Genomic DNA, 15680 nt, shown 5'->3' on the forward strand with positions numbered 1-15680 from the left:
CTTTCCATTAAAAAATATACAAACCATTCTTAGCTCTCAGACAACACAAAAACAGACAGGGGGCTGGACTTGGTCTGCAGGCTGCAGTTTGGTAAGTCCTGTTCCAAGCTGTTGGTATTAGTACAATGACCTTGGTAGAAAGCACGAGAGAAAAGCAATATGCAGCCTTTGACCCAAGACACGTGAGCCAAGCAGTGCATGACTTTCTGCAGATGATAACTGTATCCATGAAGCTATATCTCTCTACATATAATAAAAATAGTTTTTAGAAACCACCAGAGAATCACATTTAAAAATAGAGAAGTAGGTTTAAAAAAAAACTCCATTTCATTACTTCATCTCTTTAGTGGTCAAAATTAATTTAACAGAATAAACATTAAAAATGAAAACTATTATCACTTATGGAGTACTTACAGAGTGTCAGGTTCTCTGCTGAATGCTGTAAAGGCTTACCTCACTAACCTTACAATAACTCCTCAATTTACATAGTCCTACAACACAAGAGAAGTCTCTACACGTGGACATCACCAGATGGTCAACACCGGAATCAGACTGATTATATTCTTTGCAGCCAAAGATGAAGAAGCTCTATACAGTCAGCAAAAACGAGACCGGGAGCTGACTGTGGCTCAGATTATGAACTCCTTATTGCCAAATTCAGACTGAAATTGAAGAAAGTGGAGAAAACCACTAGACCATTCAGGTATGACCTAAATCAAATCCCTTATGACTATACAGTGGAAATGAGAAATAGATTTAAGGGACTAGATCTGATAGAAAGAGTGCCAGATGAACTATGGATGGAGGTTCGTGACATTATACAGGAAACAGGGACCAACACCATCCTCATAGAAAAGAAATGCAAAAAAGCAAAACGGCTGTCTGGGGAGGCCTTACAAATAGCTGTGAAAAGAAGAGAACCGAAAAGCAAAGGAGAAAAGGAAAGATATAAACATCTGAATGCAGAGTTCCAAAGAATAGCAAGGAGAGATAAGAAAGCCTTCCTCAGTGATCAATGCAAAGAAATAGAGGAAAACAACAGAATGGGAAAGACTAGAGATCTCTTCAAGAAAATTAGAGATACCAAGGGAACATTTCATGAAAAAATGGGCTCGGTAAAAAACAGAAAGCAGAAGATATTAAGAAGAGGTGGCAAGAATACACAGAAGAACTGTACAAAAAAGAGCTTCACAACCCAGATAATCATGATGGTGTGATCACTCACCTAGAGCCAGACATCCTGGAATGTGAGGTCAAGTGGGCCTTAGAAAGCATCACTATGAACAAAGCTAGTGGAGGTGATGGAATTCCAGTTGAGCTATTTCAAATCCTGAAAGATGATGCTGTGAAAGTGCTGCACTCAATATGCCAGCAAATTTGGAAAACTCAGCAGTGGCCACAGGACTGGAAAAGCTCACTTTTCATTCCAATTCCAAAGAAAAGCAATGCCAAAGAATGCTCAAACTACCACACAATTGCACTCATCTCACATGCTAGTAAAGTAATGCTCAAAATTCTCCAAGCCAGGCTTCAGCAATACGTGAACCATGAACTTCCAGATGTTCAAGCTGGTTTTAGAAAAGGCAGAGGAACCAGAGATCAAATTGCCAACATCCACTGGATCATCGAAAAAAGCAAAGAGAGTTCCAGAAAAAATATCTATTTCTGCTTTATTGACTATGCCAAAGCCTTTGACTGTGTGGATCACAATAAACTGTGGAAAATTCTGAAAGAGATGGGAATACCAGACCACCTGACATGCCTCTTGAGAAACCCGTATGCAGGTCAGGAAGCAACAGTTAGAACTGGACTTGGAACAACAGACTGGTTCCAAATAAGAAAAGGAGTCCGTCAAGGCTGTATATTGTCATCCTGCTTATTTAACTTATATGCAGAGTACATCATGAGAAACGCTGGACTGGAGGAAACACAAGCTGGAATCAAGATTGCCGGGAGAAATATCAATAACCTCAGATATGCAGATGACACCACCCTTATGGCAGAAAGTGAAGAGGAACTAAAAAACCTCTTGATAAAAGTGAAAGGGGAGAGTGAAAAAGTTGGCTTAAAGCTCAACATTCAGAAAACGAAGATCATGGCATCCAATCCCACCACTTCATGGGAAATAGATGGGAAACAGTGTCAGACTTTATTTTTTTGGGCTCCAAAATCACTGCAGATGGTAATTGCAGCCATGAAATTAAAAAATGCTTACTCCTTGGAAGGAGAGTTATGACCAACCTACATAGCATATTAAAAAGCAGAGACATTACTTTGCCAACAAAGGTTTGACTAGTCAAGGCTATGGTTTTTCCAGTGGCCATGTATGGATGTGAGAGTTGAACTGTGAAGAAAGCTGAGCGCTGAAGAATTGATGCTTTTGAACTGTGGTGTTGGAGAAGACTCTTGAGAGTCCCTTGGACTGCAAGGAGATCCAACCAGTCCATCCTAAAGGAGACCAGTCCTGGGTGTTCATTGGAAGGACTGATGCTGAGGCTGAAATTCCAATACTTTGGCCACCTCATGGGAAGAGTTGACTCATTGGAAAAGACTCTGATGCTGGGAGAGATTGGGGGCAGGAGAAGAAGGGGACGACAGAGGATGAGATGGCTGGATGGCATCACCGACTCAATGGACATGAGTTTGAGTGAATTCTGGGAGCTGGTGATGGACAGGGAGGCCTGGCGTTCTGCGATTCATGGGGTCACAAAAAGTCAGACACTAATGAGCGACTGAACTGAACTGAACTGAACATCCCCTTTCAGATGAGGTTTAGAAAGATTAAGCAATATGCCTAAGGCCTCACAGCTAGTACTTAATTGAGCACAGAATAAATCAGGTGATTCTGACAGCAAGGTTCATAAGCTGTTTTGTATTATGTTGTTAATTTCTTGTATTGGTTAATTTCAAATGTTCAACTTCCCAACAAATGTGGTAATTTGCTATAATAAATTATAAAGTGAAAGAAAGTGAAGTCACTCATTCATGTCCGACTCTTTGTGACCCCATGGACTATAGCCTACCAGGCTTCTCTGTCCGTGGGATTTTCTAGGCAAGGGTACTGGAATGGGTTGCCATTTCCTTCTCCAGGGGATCTTCCCAACCCAGGAATTGAACATGGCTAGGTGTCCCGTATTGCAGGCAGATGCTTTACCCTCTGAGCCACCAGGGAAGCCCGTAATAAATTATAATGTATTATTAACTTAATAACAAAACCTACAATTTTTAGATAATGAATAAAAAACATTGATAATCAAATATACAATTCAGCATAGCATGGAAAGAATGGATAGGATAGAAAGAAGATCAAAATAATGGAAGAAAATTATACTTCACTCCTTAAGTTAGATCAAATATAACATTTAATCCCTTTGCCTCAAATACTGGAATTACTAATGGCTCAGTCTTAAACTATTTAGCTCTGGAGTAAAGATTGAGTACAGTGTAGAACTAGATGCTGTCTTATGATATACTCCCTTTCAAAAACTTTTTATGGTTCAGATGGTAAAGAATCCCCTGGCAATGTGGGAGACCTGGGTTTGATCCCTAGTTTGGGAAGATCCCCAGGAGGAGGGCATGGCAACCCACTCTAGTTTTTTTGCCTGGAGAATCCCCATGGAGAGAGGAACCTCGTGGGCTACACAGTCCATGGGATTGCAAAGAGTTGGACATGACTGAGCCACTAAGCACAGCACAGCCGGTTAACAATGCTGTGATATTAATAGCTTCAGGTGGACAACAAAGGAACTCAGCCATGCATATACATGTATCCATTCTCCCCCAAACACTCCTCCCATATGATATACACTTTTATTACTACCTCATAAAAGAGGGTGGGAAAAAAAAAACAAAACCTGTTGATAGCACATGTGATAAAGTTCCTCATTCAAGTATATTGACAGATGGCAGAAAAGAGAAGAAAGGGTAGAGATGACAGGGAGAGGTAGGATGCTGTAACCAAATACAAAACCATCTGGATCCTGGCCCTCTGTGACCTAGTGTTTGTGTTTAAGTTAAACCTTTTGTATCATCACCTGACAGATCACAGACTGAATCTCTAACCGGAAGCATTCTTTCCACAAGCATGGAGCACCAAAGTATTCTTTGAGGAAACTATACATTTCATCTATATAAAGGTTAAGTCAATGAAATTACTAAAATGAAAGAACAGGATTTAAAAGCTTGACCTCCAAGAATGCCATCATGTCTGGCAAACAGAGAGCTTACAATATGCCCAATGTGAAACATCCATAGAATACAAACCCAACAATATGCTTTGTGTTACTTTCTAATAAATGTCAATGAGGAAAGTGTTTATAACTTGAAAAGCAGGGAGGTTGGGGTAGGGGTATTCAGTAGCTTGCCACATGGAAATATATCTCCTGTCGATTCCAGGAAAATGTCAAATCAGTACATACTGCTCCAGGACTCTTGGTCTTCACTTCTGCATCAATTAAGTGGCAGTGGTGTTTCTGGCATAATGAGCTGCATTCAAAATGGTTGATATCCAATAGTTCAATAAGAATATCAGGCCCCACAAATTTCAATCAATGCAACACAGTCATTTTGCAGCTGTGCAAATTAAGACATGTGGAATAAACATCTTGCTTCAAAACAAGTTAGAAGTCAGCAACATGTTTGAAATCTAGCTTCAGTATTTTCTATTTACCTTCTCTGGAATGACTGGATTGTGGAGCTTAATTTTGATTCCATTGTTTCAGTGATGGCTATATAGAATCAGTTCCACTTCCAAAGCTCCAAAAGAATTGTGGAACTCTCCCTACATCTTATCACCAGCTTTTACCCATCATTATTAGGCTCTAACTGACATCATTAAGGACTTCCCTGGTGGTTCAGCTGGTAAAGAATCAGCCTGCTATGCGGGAGACCTGGGTTTGATCCCTGGGTTGGGAAGATCCCCTAGAGAAGGGAACAGAGACCCACTCCAGTATTCTGGCTTGGAGAATTAAGGACATCATTAAGGACTTTATTAGATCTAGAGGTGAAAAGGCTGAACAAAAACAGACCCCACCCATGAGGACTTAAGAATTTAATGAAGGGGGGGAAACCCCTCAAAGCAGATAACTTTAATTCAATGAAGCTAAAAAATAAGATAAAGGTACTGAGTGCAGCAGGAAGCACAAGCCCAACCTGGGAGCCCAAAAAGAAGGCTTCCAGTAGGGGATAGTGCCCTAAAATGAATTCTAAAGAGTAATAACGATTTCGCCAATTGAAGAAATGAGGAAAGGGCATCCCAGCTTGGGAAACTGCATGAGCAAAACCAGGAGGCAGGAAGTATCATAGAATATGCTGGGAAAACATGCTCTGGGGATAGAGAGCAGAATTAATCTGAAAACTATAACCCATGACTAGTGCTAAATGGAAAAAAATTAACTATCTGGATAATACTGTTAAAAAGCTTTAAGTTCACAGTGTACACCAAAGCTGAGAAACTTATTGCTATTATATGATGCCCAGATCAGGAGGGAGAATTTGGTCCCAGAGCTATCTTAAATAAAAGTGGATTTATTTTTAGAAAGCCAAAACACTCCCCATCTCCTGGTTGGTTACATAGCTCACACCGGTTCTCAGGTCAGTGCCCTCATCGAGTGAAACTTGCTTTGACTCCAGGTAAGACAAATAGAAACTCAACGGTCTCTCAAGTATAATTCCCTGAAAGTTATTTACTGAATATCCTGCACACCTGGCATTTCTTCCCAGGGCTTCTAGGTAGTTACCTTGCACTTCTATCCCACAGTCACTTACTATGTGGGGAAAAAAAAGGTGGGCAGAAAACCGAGAATGATACCCTCTCTGCTCCAAGGTCATGACTGGGTGCCAAGTTATTGAATTCGGCAGACAACTACTCAAAAGTTTGGAGGGGAGAACGTCAGACCCACCTAGGTCTTAGTATTGAGGGGAAACACAGTAGGTGGGGAAGGGCAGTTGTTCAAGAACCTCAAGCTTCATCTCCAATGAGTTTTCATTCCTCTGGTTTCTGTGCTTTAATGATGGGTCCCTGGATGGTGCCTCTATGACTTGGGCACTAGAGCAGTACAGGGCACCTTTTGTTCTCCAACTACAGTAGGATGAAGCTTCCAGAAATACTCAGTATGAAAGACCAACAACAAGAACAGCAGGACAATATCTAGTTACGCTAACAAAGTAATGGCTTCTCACCATCCCAAACTGAATTCTCAGGATAAACACTAACCCCCAAAGGCCATACAACTCCCTTAGCACCTTACACTCATTCCTTTCTCCTGTCCTCCACCTTGTGCCTGCCAGATGCAATAACACTTTCTCTTCTACAGGGTCAGACACCTGGTCCCCAAGGCCCTTTCTGGCCAAGAACAAGAAAACATTTTCAGTCTGCTTTATAGTTAGTGGTGAAATGGGCCCTGAGTCAGACTGCCAGAGTTTGAATACCAACTCCATTACTTACCTGCTGTGTGACCTTAAGTAAATCTCTTGGCCTTTTTGTATCTGTTTCATCTGTAGAATGGGAATAATAGTACTTAAACTGAGAACATGCATGTACTGTATATTCAGTTCAATTCACACAGTCGTGTCCGACTCTTTGCAACCCCATGGACTGCAGCATGCCAGGCTTCCCTGTCCATCACCAACTCCCAGGTCTTACTCAAGCTCATGTCCATAGAATCAGTGATGCCATCCAACCACCTCATCCTCTTTCATCCCCTTCTCCTCCTGCCTTCAATCTTTCCCAGCACCACAGTCTTTTTCCAATGAGTCAGTTCTTCACATCAGGTAGCCAAAGTATTGTGGTTTCAGCTTCAACATCAGTCCTTCCAATGAATATGCAGGAACTGATTCCCTTTAGGATGGACTGGTTGGACCTCCTTTCAGTTCAAGAGACTGTCAAGAGTCTTCTCCAACACCACAGTTCCAAAAGCATCGATTCTTCGGTGCTCAGCTTTCTTTATAGTCCAACTCTCACATCCATACATGACTACTGGAAAAACCATAGCTTTGACTAGATGGACTTTTGTCAGCAAAGTAATGTCTCTGCTTTTTAATATGCTGTCTAGTATGGAAGTGACAAATAGGTTCAAGGGATTAGATCTGATAGACAGAGTGCCTGAAAAACTACGGACAGAGATTCGTGACGTGGTACAGGAGGCAGCGATCAAGACCATCCCCAAGAAAAAGAAGTGTAAAAAGGCAAAATGGTCGTCTGAGGCCTTACAAATAGCTGAGAAAAGAAGAGAAGCAAAAGGCAAAGGAGGAAAGAAAAGATATACCCACTGGAATGCAGAGTTCCAAAGAATAACAAGGAGAGATAAGAAAGCCTTCTTCAGTGATCAATGCAAAGAAATAGAGGAAAATAAGAGAATAGGAAAGACTAGAGATCTCTTCAAGAAAATCAGAAATGCCAAGGAAACATTTCATACAAAGATGAGCACAATAAAGGACAGAAATGGTCTGGACCTAACAGAAGCAGAAGATATTACAAAGACGTGGCAAGAATACATAGAAGAACTATACAAAAAAGATCTTCATGACCCAAATAACCACGATGGTGTGCTCACTCACCTAGAGCCAGACATCCTGGAATGTGAAGTCAAGTGGGCCTCAGGAAGCATCACTATGAACAAAGCTAGTGGAGGTGATGGAATTCCAGTTGAGCTATTTCAAATTCTGAAAGATGATGGTGTACTCTCTCTCTCTCTCTATATATATATATATATATATATATTTTTTTTTTTTAGTTTGACTTATGTTTTATTAGGTTCATTCTGACAGCTTGGTGGAGAATACGATGCAGAAAACACAAGTTGGACAGTATAAATGTATATATTTATATATACTTATATATAAATGTATATGTTTATATATTTATAAATATATGCATGTTCTCATATGCATGTTCTCAGTTTATTCTAAGTACTATTATTCCCATTCTACAGATGAGGTGGCTCAGTGGTACGGAATCCATCTGTCAATGCAGGAGACACAGGAGATGCAGGAGAACCATGTTCGATCTCTGGGTCGGGAAGATCCCCTGGAGGAGGAAATGACAACCCAATCCAGTATTCTTGCCTAGAGAATTCCATGGACAGAGGAGCCTGTAAGGTTGCAGCCTATGGAGTTGCAAAGAGTTGGACACAATTGAGCACATATTTATCACAAACAGTATAATATTAGTAATCATTAGTAGTTATCTCTTTCCCATCTAGGACTCTAAGATTTTGAAGCCATATTTTTATATGAAAGACATGATTTTGCATTAACTCTGGTAACTGAAAGAGTGGAGGGTGTCACACCTCAACTGTGCATCTTCTACGTAACTACAGGAAGTGGCATGATCTCTTACAACCCAACAGTACTGCAGTGTACTGAGCAAAATCTTACGTCAGAACTTTCCTCCAGGCTGCCCTCTCTGCCTGGAATGTTCTAGCTCCTGTCTCACTCCCACAGACTCTGAGATGGAAGTGACTCATGCTCAACAATTTACAGCTCTCTACTCCCTCCTGAGCATTCCAGCTCTTTGTGCTTAGGTAGGGCTGTGAACACAGTGGAGAAAAGTACCATATAACCTTCCCCCCTTTTGGTGGAGAATGTGGCAGCTGTGTGTGGAGATGGGATTCCATGTGATGGACCTGACTCACCAAGAAAACAGCTGTGTCACACAACACACTTTATGGAAGCAAGAGATAAGCTCTTACATGTTCAGCTATGATGATCCGGGGGCTACCTGTCACTACAGCTTAAGCCTGGCCTGCCTTGAATAATATATACCACTTACATCCCACCCCCACACCAACCTTACTTCCCCCACCCTTGACTCCTACCTCCCCATCCACCTGTATAAAGGTTCCTTGTCAATTTTCAGATCATGATTTACCTTCCTCAAACTCATCGTTTCTTAAGCAGGTCCCAGCATCACTTACTCAATGGATATGAATTTGAGCAAATTCCGGGAGATAGTGGAGGACAGAGGAACCTGGTGTGCTTCAGTCCGTGGTGTTAAAAAGAGTCAGACACGACTTAGCAACTGAACAACAACAACAATACTATTTTTATTATTGAGCCCGTTTTTCTTTAAAATTATTTCCCTCATAATTTGTAATTACATATTTACACAGTTGTCCACTTGTTTTTTCCTGGTCTCTACCACTAGACTATAAGATATGCAAGGAATCTATAAGAACATATAAGTTTTACTTTCCAATAAAACAGAAAAGTAAACTAGGGCTTAGAACATCACTAGGTCTTAGGACAGTGTTTTATTCTTTTTAAATAAATGAACATCAACCCATCAAAAGAAGTATATACAAAGGAGCAGGAATTTTGTTGTTTCATAATATGGACAACGGTATTATTGGAAGAAAGACAAAACCACTGGATTACGTGCCAGGCCAGGAACCTGTACAGAGTCTTGACTACAAAAAGGTTTTGTACACAGAAGAAACTCAAGGGCATGAAAAATTCACACTTTAAGAGAAAAATCAGCAGAGAGTCACGGGTAACAACTGAAAAACAGAATCACTGTCAGCCTCTCTCCGGTTCTGGTCACCTCATCTAAAAGCAGCAGCCGTCCTTTACAGCAGGAAGAAGCAGAGAAGAGTCGCATAGAAGGCTTGGAATCCTACAGAAGCCTAGGGTCACAGCATCTCACCCCACTCCCAGCAGATCGCTTTGTTGATTATAACAGGCATTTCTTTGCTATTCATGGGTATGGCAGAAAGAACAAAGAAAAGGTAAAAAGGGAAGAAAAAAGAAAGAACACAAAGAAAAGGAGAAAGTAAGGAGGGAGGGAGGAAGGGATGGAGAAAGGAAGGAAAAAAAAAAACAGAAAGAAAGGTAGAAAAAAAAAAGAAAGCATTTCTATCTATAAGAGAGGAGATAATAGAAATTCAGGATCTTTCTTAAAGAAAATTGTCTTCTGGCCTCTGAGGCAGACAACAAAGGCCTAAGAGGAATCATGAATTTACAAGATTACTTCTTGAGTATTTCACTACACATTTTCACCTGAGATTCTTCTCTTCTGGGTCACCCATTTCTGCCATCACTTCTAAACATAGAGAAAAGGACATGCACTTCAACACTGGGTCAGGAAAACTAGTGACCTATGTGCCTCTAGTTAGCACACTTTTTATGTGGCTGTCCGTATAGCGGTTTTGTAACTGCTTGGTCTAGATAATACTTTATCAGGTAACAAAAAAGGCAGATACTATTACTAAGCCCTACACCAGATATTTACTATTTTGTAGTTATACAGCACCCAGCTCTCTCCATATGTAACATACCTTCCTAATAGCCTCCAGGCCTTCCCTTGGGGATAGTTTGAACGGTATGTAATCTCAGTGGGAGGTCACTAAGTGCCACCTCTCATTGCCAATTCCCACTTCAGAAGTAGGGAGCTTGTTCCTTCCTTCACCAGCTTCCTGGTATACCCAGGGTCCAGGCAATCAAACACCATTCCTGGGGTTGTAAATCCTGAGTGAGCAATACAAAAGAAGAGCGCACAGGCCAAGGTCAAATCATTGCAGCACTTGGGACCCAAGGACCAGGAATTCCGCTACTGAGGTGAAGTGAAGTGAAGTGAAGTTGCTCAGTCGTGTCTGACTCTTTGCGACCCCATGGACTGTAGCCTATCAGGCTCCTCTATCCATGGAATTTTCCAGGCAGGAATACTGGAGTGGGTTGCTATTTCCTTCTCCAGGGATCTTCCCCACCCAGGGATTGAACCCGGGTCTCCCGCTTTGAGTTGAAGCCTTGGTTAACTCCTGATGCCAGAGAAGCCCTAACTCTTGTCACTTTCTCAGATTCCTGGTATCCTGCCCAGTAAATTTCCCTTTGGCTTAAGATATTTAGGGTTAATCTCTGTTGCACACAACCAAGAACTCAAATCAGGGCTGTTATATATAGCTATATAGGCTGTAACTTTGTATAAAAGAACCTAGCGAAAGAAACCAGGAGAGCTGAAATCCAGCCTGTGTTCTACTTGCCAAGGGGCTGCGTTCTACTGGAGGAAAGGGTAGCATTTTCCAATTTCCATTGAGGTATTGTAGAGACAGGCAGTGGCCTTGATACACCCAAACTTATTGGCCTGACTGATACATACAAACTTATTTCAGTTATAAAAGAGGCCTGGAGACTAAGTCATTGATGTGTAAACTGTGATTACAATAATGCAATGATATTTCACTGGGCTATTCTGCTGCCCTTTTCTCTGTCTATAACTACCTATTTACTACTGCAAGGAAAATTTGAAATGAGGAGTGTTCTTGTAATGGTGCATCTTTCTATGACAAGGCCTAACACAGTCATGGGTACCTGTAACTTGCCTACAAGTATTAAGGATTAGAATTTTAATTTTAAAAATATGTACATATATCTAACATTCTGTGCTACGATATAGTTTTTAATCCTTAACCCTTCATATTCATCACCACTGGCGGGGCGGGGGGAAGACTCAGAGAACTTGAGAACTTTATACATATCTCAATTTCCTACAAGCTAATTTTCCCAATTTTACAGAGATTATGGAGAGGGAAAGATCAAATTACGCTGACAAAAGCTCCATTCTAATCTCTTCGATTTTTCCACCATTGTTCTATGTCTCCCACATGTCTTTTTTCTCCCAATTTAGATCACAAATTTATCTGGAGGGTTTGTGAGCTAGTAGATACACCATGCCTAGCCTGTGAATGGCATTTACTGTTGAAAAGGAAACTAGACCACCACCAGTCCTTCCATTAGGAATCTAACAGTCACGTTTCCTTTCCTCTACAAAGTTTCCTTTTACTATGTGAAGTCCGCCAGTCTTCCTTTCATGTTACTTTAAGACGCTGATCAAAATCTTTGTTCCTATTTCCCCTCCCCATAAAAGAAAATTAGATTTGTTTCCAGGCTTTAATCCTGCTAGGATAAAGTGAATCAGCTCTGTTTTCATTACTGTCCAGTCATCTCATCAATCACTGAAGGGAATCACTAAAAGCAATCAGCGAACAAGGTCAACAGCACTCAGCAGAGGGCCAGTGAGATGGTACTTTAACAGATCAAAATGAAAAAAAGGACGGCAGTGCTTCACAGCCCTAAGAGGCCCCGTGCCACTCCTTAGGAAGCAGCCTTTAAATGAGAAGGCAGATGAGTGAGAGAAGGGAATAATCTTTATTGCATAACAGTTCTCCTGATTATCAAGCTTGTTAATGTAACAAAGAGCTAAATGGTTCATTCAGGCAGTTAGAATTGTCACTTCTTCCTACAATGACTCAGGTTTTGGACTTTGAGACAAAGAACCTAACCATCCGTAGCTCCTGTTCTTCTCTACCCATTTGTGTTGTCATGTCCAAAGACATCAGTTGGGGTTAGACAATTATAAGCGCTAGAAACCAACTTTAATTAACATAGGTTTGGCTTCCCTGGTGGCTCAGTGGTAACAAGTCCACCTGCAATGCAGGAGCCACAGGAGCCACAGATTCGATCCCTGGGTTGGGAAGATCCCCTGGGGCAGGAAATGGCAACCCACTCCAGTAATCTTGTCCGGAGAATCCCATGGGCAGAGGAGCCTGGTGGGCTACAGTCCATGAGATTGCAAAGAATCTGACACAACTGAAGTGACTTAGCATGCAAGGGAATTTAGTGAAAGGACATTAAAGTTATGAGAATCAAAGATAAGCCTGAAAGGCCAGGCTTCAGAAGGATACAATGTGGATGCTCCTTCAAGGAGAGGATCTCAGAAACAGGAACTATTCTGTGGTCAGGACAGAATGAATTCTGACATCTTTGTATCTCTCTGAGATAGAAGGTCCTAGGATAAAGAGTTTAACTGGCCTAGAACCGGCTGCATGTTTTCACCCATTTGCTTAGAACTGGACAGATCAATTTGATTTTTAGCCCTCTGAAGGTGGAGGAGTTGGGAGGAGAGATGGAGTAAAGAGGTGGTGGTGTTAATTACCTATAAAAAATCTGGATGTTATCAATACAAAGGGCAAGGTATCCTAGGTGGTCAAGATGAAATCAACATGCAATACAGTGTTAACACAGAAATTATTTTAACCCTCAAGGCCAGGAGTCATCTACTTAACTTACATGAACACTACACACCTCATAGAGCACATGTAGAGTTTTTATATGTAAGTTAACAGCCTCATTTCAATAAGTAACATGCTACCTGATGCCTCTTGAGAAATCTGTATGCAGGTCAGGAAGCAACAGTTAGAACTGGACATGGAAAAACAGACTGGTTCCAAACAGGGAAAGGAGTACATCAAGGCTATATATTGTCACCCTGCTTATTTAACTTATATGCAGAATACATCATGAGAAACGCTGGGCTGGATGAAGCACAAGCTGAAATCAAGATTGCTGGGAGAAATATCAATAACCTCAGATATGCAGATGATACCACCCAATGCAGAAAGTGAAGAACTAAAGAGCCTCTTGATGAAAGTGAAAGAGGAGAGTGAAAAAGTTGGCTTAAAGCTCAACATTCAGAAAACTGAGATCATGGCATCTGGTCCCATCACTTCATGGCAAATAGATGGGAAAACAGTGGAAACAGTGGCAGACTTTATTTTGGGGGGCTCCAAAATCACTACAGATGGTGACTACAGCCATGAAATTAAAAGATACTCCTTGGAAGGAAAGTTATGACCAACCTACACAGCATATTAAAAAGCAGAGACATTACTTTGTCAACAAAGGTCCATCTAGTCAAGATTATGGTTTTTCCAATAGTCATGTATGGATGTGAGAGTTGGATTATAAAGAAAGCTGAGCACCGAAGAATTGATGCTTTTGAACTGTGGTGTTGAAGACTCTTGAGAGTCTCTTAGACTGAAAGGAGATCCAGTCAGTCCATCCTAAAGGAAATCAGTCCTGAATATTCATTGGAAGGACTGATATTGAAGCTGAAACTCCAATACTTTGGCCACCTGATGTGAAGAACTGACTCATTGGAAAAACCCTGATGCTGGGAAAGATTGAAGGTGGGAAAAGAAGGGGATGACAGAGGATGAGATGGTTGGATGGCATCACCAACTCAATGGACATAAGTTTAAGTAAATTTAGGGGGTTGGTCATGGACAGGGAGGCCTGGTGTGCTGCAATCCATGGGATGTCAAAGCATTGGACACTTCTGAACAACTGAACTGAACCTGATGCATGGTAACTCTTCAATATTTTTTGAATGGATGAATTTCTTCTGCAATATTATTTGCTCTCATCCTTCCCTGTAAGCCATTAATATTTCCTAATATTTAACAAGGGACTTATCAGGTGATTCAGTGGTAAAGTATCAGCCTGCCAATGCAGGAGATGCTGGAGACATGGGTTTGATCCCTGGGTTGGGAAGATCCCCTGGAGGAGGACATGGCAACCCACTCCAGTATTCTTGCCTAGAAAATCCCATGGACAGAGGAGTCTGGTGGGCTACCGTCCATGGGATTACAAAAGTCAGATACAACTTAGCAACTAAACAACACACACACACACACACACACACACACACACAGAGGAATTCACTGGCAGTCCAATGGTTAAGACTCTGCACTTCCAGTGCAAGGGGCACGGTTTGCATCCCACATCAGGGAACTAAGATTCCACATGCCCTGTGATATGACCAAGAAAATACATATATTGGGGGGAAAAAAAAGTCTTGATGAAATAAAACCTCTAAAAGAGAAAGTTCAATGCAGTGGAAAGAATATTGGAACAGAATCTTTTCTTGCTTCTGTCCAACGTGACCTTGAGGACAGGTCACAATTGCTTAGGGTTTATATCTTCATCTATTGTAGAGGCAGATGCTCTTTAAGAATCTGTCCAATTCTACAGACCTAAAATCATAGTCACAAATATATAGATAACAGAGACTCAGCAAACTTAGAAAAAATGTTCATAATTTTCACAGTATGAAGTGGCTCTACCCTGAATCCAGACAGAAAGTAAAATCTAACTTACTTGGTAGTATTTAGGAGAAATTGCCAATATTGTAGAAAATCTAGATCACTGTTATCAAACGTTAGAAGAAAGGCAGCAGAATCAATTTTGCCAAGTAAAATCTTACACTGAATCCCAATGGCTAAAGCAAAAAAGGTCAAAAAACTTGTGACTGAAACGAAGAGGGATGTGTGGATCCCCATCCTCACACCACGCAGGCTCCCAGGACCTGTACCCTGTGACAATTCTAAAAACAAGACTACTAATTTCATTCAAGCAGGAAAAATTAGGGGAAAAAATTTCCCAAGGAAAAGTATATATGCCATCTTCTAGTGACTTTAAAAATACTTGGATTATTTATTAGTCTATCAATAATCAAATTTAATTTGAAAAACAATAAAATCAAACAGAAATCAATCCCTCACACTACTGACAACTACTAACTATATATAGACAAAGACTACTGGGTCAAAGAGTGGAAATATAGCTTCCAAAACATTTTACTATTTTAACAAGCTAAATTGCAAAATATGAAGAAAACTCTCCAATATATAAATCAATAGCATTTAACATTTTGCTTATAATTGATAAATTTCAGCAAGGCATTCTTCTCCTGTATAATTTTTTCTATAGAATTGCTTCAGAGGAAAGATAAATATGTCTCCAAAGCTAAAATAATTTAGCATCTATCCATTTTTTAATTACCAAAGGGGAAATTACTGACAAATATTAAATGACATAAACAAATAATCATCTTTGTAGTTAGTGAT

General features: G+C 40.7%; 1 long non-coding RNA gene across 1 annotated transcript in view; it reads right to left on the bottom strand.

Moving 5' to 3' along the window:
- LOC129658922 (uncharacterized) overlaps positions 1-4788 on the bottom strand; it is a 324572-nt gene extending 319784 nt beyond the window's left edge. The window contains exon 1 of the long non-coding RNA XR_008717586.1: positions 4670-4788. This is a non-coding gene — a long non-coding RNA (uncharacterized LOC129658922). The remainder of the gene's footprint in view (positions 1-4669) is intronic.
- Positions 4789-15680: the final 10892 nt, after the last annotated feature.

The sequence above is a fragment of the Bubalus kerabau genome, chromosome 8, assembly GCF_029407905.1.
Source record: "Bubalus kerabau isolate K-KA32 ecotype Philippines breed swamp buffalo chromosome 8, PCC_UOA_SB_1v2, whole genome shotgun sequence".
NCBI lineage: Eukaryota > Metazoa > Chordata > Mammalia > Artiodactyla > Bovidae > Bubalus > Bubalus kerabau.